Source organism: Eschrichtius robustus, chromosome 10, assembly GCF_028021215.1.
Source record: "Eschrichtius robustus isolate mEscRob2 chromosome 10, mEscRob2.pri, whole genome shotgun sequence".
In the NCBI taxonomy this organism is placed as follows: domain Eukaryota; kingdom Metazoa; phylum Chordata; class Mammalia; order Artiodactyla; family Eschrichtiidae; genus Eschrichtius; species Eschrichtius robustus.
This window is the reverse complement of record NC_090833.1, coordinates 113,106,278-113,112,527: the sequence shown is the minus strand read 5'-3', so window position 1 is coordinate 113,112,527 and position 6,250 is coordinate 113,106,278. Positions and strand designations below refer to the sequence as shown.

At 36.8% G+C, this 6,250-nt stretch overlaps 1 non-coding gene across 1 annotated transcript; it reads left to right on the top strand.

Moving 5' to 3' along the window:
- The first annotated feature begins 1,323 nt into the window (after window positions 1-1,323).
- On the top strand, window positions 1,324-1,430 carry LOC137771097 (U6 spliceosomal RNA). The gene has a single exon (XR_011075311.1). It is a non-coding gene; the product is annotated as a U6 spliceosomal RNA (small nuclear RNA).
- Window positions 1,431-6,250: the final 4,820 nt, after the last annotated feature.

Sequence of the window (6,250 nt, the reverse complement as noted above, 5' to 3'; positions counted from 1 at the left end):
GAATTGAGAATGAATTTGTGTTTCTAATATTAACTTTGTGAGGATACCAATTACTTTTGGAGTTCTAGTGTTCTGTGTTTGTCTCCCACTCAGGCCTGGAAAGTCCCTCAGGTTAGGATGAAAGCCTAACACCTTGTGCAGTGTTTAGCATGTAGTTTCTGCTTAAAATGTGTGGGGGGGGGGGCGGGGGGCGGGGCTTGAGGTGGGAACAGAGCTCTCATGTTTATGAGGACCAGATGAAGCCACTAAGAACATTATCAAAGAGGATTTGGGAATTAATGATCAAACAACAGAATACAAGAATTAAGACTCTGAAAAGATAATACAAGAAGCTTTCCAGGAATACCTCAGATAGACAAGAAGCTCATGCAGAAAGAAGAAAAAATCAGATGTCTATGCTTTTTTCCTGGGCTGCTGACTGAGTGGAAGGCCGAGAGTGCAGGGCACATTCGGGTGGGTGCTTTTAGGGTCTACCCAAATATCCCACAACTCAGCCTGGGGAAAACTTATAACAAGTTCTTTGAATGCGGGAAATTAGGAAACTAAAAGAATAAGATCACCCTTCCAGGCTTCATAATCAGGGAGGGAGAACTCAGCTGTGAAGCCTTTGGGACCTTTAATAACAGGCTGTAAGGACAGAGAAAGCCCCGTGGTCTACCCCAGTGACACACCCTCGCTACAGGGCTGGCCTTGCGGTGCAAGACGGCAGGCATTCCCAATCACTGGCTACACTTGGGCTTGATCAGGAGACAGTGTGACTCAGCAGGAGGGGCTATACTGGCTGAATGTGACATTAACAATCCATCTTGGCCAACGGTGGTTGAGTGAAGAGAAGTTCCACGGGCAGCAGCAGGGAGAACGCGTGAGCCACTGGATTCTATCTGGGAGTAGGGATGGCCTTTCCGGGGAAAGTCCAATGATGCTTCTGGCCTCCGACCTGTTCAGGGCCACTTTTTTCATCTTAAATGATTGAAAGTGAGGAGGCATCTTTAGGAACAACATAATGATACAATTGTGTTTTAGAATTTTAAAATAGTATTAGTAATTCTAATCACTTTATGTCTTAAAGTATGTACAGCTTTACCGAGTAGAGATATATAACTAGTCATCATTTGCATCTGGTCAGACACAGGTTTTAGAGAGAAGAGTGGTGTGACCAACATAGAAAACATTCTGTTTTGACTTGATTGTAAGAGACAACTTTTGGGAGGTCAGAGAGAAGAGATGAAAAAGGGATGTTTAATTCCTGAAAACTTTTCTGTCCTATTTGAGACCGTGAATATTAGCAAAAGAAAAAAAAAAAAAGAAAAACTAGTAAAAGTCGTGCTCACTTCGGCAGCACATATACTAAAATTGGAATGATACAGAGAAGATTAGCATGGCCCCTGTGCAAGGGTGACACGCAAATTCGTAAAGGGTTCCATGTGTTTTTGGACTGGGAGTTTGGGGTTAGTAGATGCCAACTATCACATATAGAATGGATGGATAACAAGGTCCTACTGTATAGCACAGGGAACTATATTCAATATCCTGGGAAAAACCATAATGGAAAAGAATATAAAAAAGAATGTATGTATAACTGAGTCACTTCACTGTACAGCAGAAATTAACACAATATTGTAAATCAATTATACTTCAATTAAAATAAATAATAATAAATAATAAATAAAAGAAAGAAAATAAATAAAAAGAAAAAAGTTGATATTGATTTCATACTGAAATGAAAATGTTTGGGATATATTGCGTTAAATAAAATATATTAAGAAAGTAAAAAAAAAATAGTAGAAGTCACTCTGCTAAAGAATGTAATTCACCTAAATCACAGCATTCCATATTCTGAACCCTTTTTAAACACACGGTTTGCAAATAATTAATAACCTGGAAACTGTGACAGATTGTGGATTCTGAAAACAGAAAACCCCTTTTTAAACAAAAAACATTCTTGAGTATTTCTCTATGTACTGTTCATATTATGTTTTCCTATCTATCCTGTCCCTGGTTGACTTGAATTGGGTGGCAAAAGGATATTTGATTATGTTAGATTTCTGCCTAAGGTTAACGAGTAATGTTTGTGATCTGAAACAGGTATATTACGTTGATAGTGTCAGGAATGCCTCCCGCTGTGCAAAAAAGGTGTCAAAATGCCAATAACCAAGTGAGTGGGGAAGGTGATAGGGACTATATCTGGGTACTTGGTGGGCGGATCATAAACTCTAAATAAGTGGCACTTGGGCTCGGACAGCATCATACTTCGTCCACATATGTCTTTTCCTCTGCACCACCAAACCGCATCAACTCGCAGCCTGCGGCTTTAAACGTTTCCCTGAGCAAATCTCAAGGTATTTCTTTCTGACTCCCCTGTAAATAGGTGGTGAAGAGAGAAGTCTCCTTTGCTTTCAAAAGTCTATGTTAAAACTCCAGGGCTTCCCTGGTGGCGCAGTGGTTGAGAATCCACCTGCCAATGCAGGGGACACGGGTTCGAGCCCTGGTCTGGGAAGATCCCACATGCCACGGAGCAACTAGACCCGTGAGCCACAATTGCTGAGCCTGCGCGTCTGGAGCCTGTGCTCCGCAACAAGAGAGGCCGCGATAGTGAGAGGCCCGCGCACCGCGATGAAGAGTGGCCCCCGCTTGCCGCAACTAGAGAAAGCCCTCGCACAGAAACGAAGACCCAACACAGCCATAAATAAATAAATAAACAAATACTTCAAAAAAAAAAAAAACAAACTCCAATGCAGCTCATCCATTTTCATCTTTTTAAAAATAAATTACACCTATGAATTGAATATCTTTAAAAATGACATGCCCTTTAGATGCACTGAATCACAAGCTTGCATTTAAACCTCCCGAAGAAGCTCTGAATCACGATGGCCTTCAGAAGGAGCTCATAGAATTTCTAATCTAGTTACCTTCTTGGCAGCTGCAAAGACTGCCCTGCTTGTCTGGCTTTAAAGTGGATTTAAATATTTTATGTGGGGTTTTTTTTTTCCAAATTAACTTTCATGATAATTTACAAAAATATTTCCTTCTTTCTCTCGTTCAATATTTATTTAGTGCTTACTACGTGTCAGGCAGAATTTTAGGGTTTGAGTTACTATAGTGAAAATAACAGATGTGTTTGAAAAGTTTGCTTTTGCAGAATGCACTAATGGATTTTCACTAGTTTTATGCACGGACTATTTCCGTATCACTGGGATTCAGTGCAATCAGGAGATCACTGTGATCTTTTGTGAGAGGACACTCATGACAATTAATCTCATTATTCTTGCCCAGCCACTGGGCATAGTGCTTCTTTAGCCATCAGATTCAAGGGGACAGTCTTTCCTCCTTGTCCTCCACTCTATCACCTCCCAGTCAAATAATTAGTCTGCCCACCGCATCTTGAATAACTATGATTCAGAACCTCCACCATTCACATCAGGGACAATGCTGGGGAAAGAAAAATTCATAAAAAGGCAAATCCTTGTAACCTCCTAGTGTTCTACTTTTCCTGTCTCTGGCTTCCTTTTTTAGTGCCATCTATATCATCATTAGTTCTGCTTTTAATTCACTGGGAAGAAAAATAAAAGAGATGGGAAAAGGCCACATGGGTGTTGGGACAGGTAGTAAGTAGTTGCATTTTTAGGCGGAGACTTTCCCGGTAGCCCTACTGAACTCATGTCACCAGTGGCTCCCCCTGGTAGCAGGATACAGCTGTGGGACGCAGTGGGTTTCCCTGTTGGATGCTTTGCCATCCTATCAATAGTCCTCATTGCTGGAATTATGTTTGTCATATTGTAAGACATGAAAGATTTGAGTCAGAGGTTAGAGGGCATTTGTCCTCAAGTCTTCTCCCATCACTGAAGAACTTTTCTTATTTTCAGATTCATACTTTTGGATGACTAATAATGTTCTTTTCCCACAAATGTGATGTTATATCTTGAATTTAAATTCTCACACATACCGGGGGCAGGGAAGAGGGATAAATTGGGAATTAATGGATACACACTATTATATATAAAATAGATAACCAACAAGGACCTACTGTATAGCACAGGGGACTATATTCGATATCTTGTAATAACCCATAAAGGAAAAAAATCTGGAAAAGAATATATATATAAAATTAAATAATATATATATAATTAAATATATAATATATAATGTATATAATTAAACCACTTTGCTGTACACCTGAAACATTGTAAATCAACTATACTTCAATTAAAAAAATTCTCACACATCTTGTATGAAAGAGTTTGAATCATATTCCTCCTCTCCCCCCTCAGAGACTTTCTCTGTTGCTGACTATGCAGGATGTCAAGGGAGTTGTTAATCTTTTAATGTAAATCTATGGGAAATAGGGTTTCTTTAAAAGCAACCAAATTGTGAGAAATGTGATTTTACTTTTTTAAAAAGCAATCGAAATAGCTGTATCTCTAAATAGGACATATGGGGATATATGTATATGTATAGCTGATTCACTTTGTTATAAAGCAGAAACTAACACACCATTGTAAAGCAATTATACTCCAATAAAGACGTTTAAAAAAAAAACAAAAACAAAACCAAACTAAGCCAAACAAACAAAAAATAATAATTCTTTACCTTCGTAGAAAAAAGTTTAATTTTCTTTGAAAAAGATCACAAGCTAAAGCACTGTTCATTAGAGAAATGTATTCTGGATGAATGCTTTTTGACAGCAGTACCATCTCTTTGAACAGTTTGGTAAAACATACTAGAAATAAATTCAAGCAAGTTCATGAAATTGCCTAAAGAACTAGAAGAGAGTATAAAGTATAATGCTTTTATTACTGTGTGTGTGAGTTAGAATCCAATAACATTAGTGACTGAAACCACATAAGCAAACAGGTGTATTTGATGACTGAATATTTTAGTTGGGGGTTTCTGGAGCTTCTCAAATAGATTTAGAACCTTTAATAACTTTTTCCACATACATATAATCTGGTATAAAACATGTATAAAATATTCTCTCAGAAAAGTAACTGCCAGTTTGTCTTGTTTCCTATTCTGGATTTTCACTTTTCAGTTTTCTCCTGGACTACAATTTCAGAATAGCTGTCTTACTGAAAATAAAATTCTGTAACAGTTGAAATCCGTGTATTCACAATACAGAGAGCTGAGATACTGATGCAGTAAAAATGGTGACGTCGTTGTTGTAAAAACATTGTGGCACATCATTTATTTCCCTATGACAGTTTCTGTCTCTCAGGGGAGTGAATCAAAGTTTGACTTAGTTAACTAAAACAGATTATTAAGTTAGCATAAACTCAATCAGTGGGAAACCTGGCAGCTGGCACACTTATTTATGATGTGTCAAATGTAAAATCATGTTCCTACTTTGAAGTTTTGCTAGCAAGTCACATTGCTAATACCAGGAAGGAAAAAAAAGTCTCTTCTAAAATATTTGGATGTGAAAATAACTTTACAATTGTATTTATGAAAAGGTTTCAAGGCTTGTTGTATAAGATATGTTGGTACAGAATTATTTGGCAAACAATTTGTAAAATTAAGTAATTATACATTGTAACTGAAAAACAAAGCAACTGAGAAAAGGCCATCATTGAATTGTAAGAAACAGATTTTTAGATATTATTTATGAGGCATTTCAAAATGAAAAGATTCTTACCCAACTTATTTTACTTATCTACAGTTATTTTTAAATTGTCTCCCTTTTCTTTTTTGCACTTTGTACTTATTCTAGTTTTTCATCACTGAATTATGGAAATATTTCTAAACATTACCAGATTAATGAGGCCACCAGGCTTCAGTGTAAAAGTAGATTGTGAAAGTCAATTTTGCTGGTTTAATAGCAGAGGAATAATGGAAAATATGAATTCATGTTGTCTTTGGGTGCATTTAAAGTAGGAGATAAATTTTGTAAACATGTCTATGTAGTCATAAAAATATTTTATTATACTGTATTATTCTGTTAGATGATATAGACGATATCTATGCCTCAGTTTCATCATTATACGATAACATTTATTTTCAATAAAAACATGGGCTGATTTTAACTGTTATAACTGGGAATTTAAATTTATAACTTAGAAACACTATAAAATATTTCTATGAATATCATTCCTACACTAAAATATGTATAGGTACTGCAGCTGGGTATAAAAGAAGTAGCAAAGAAAAAGTACACATTCAATGTAATTCAGTGAGTACTCAGTAAGTCTCTACCACGCACCAAGAATTCATAAGATATAAGCACAACACGTGACACCTGTTATCAAGGAACTTATAA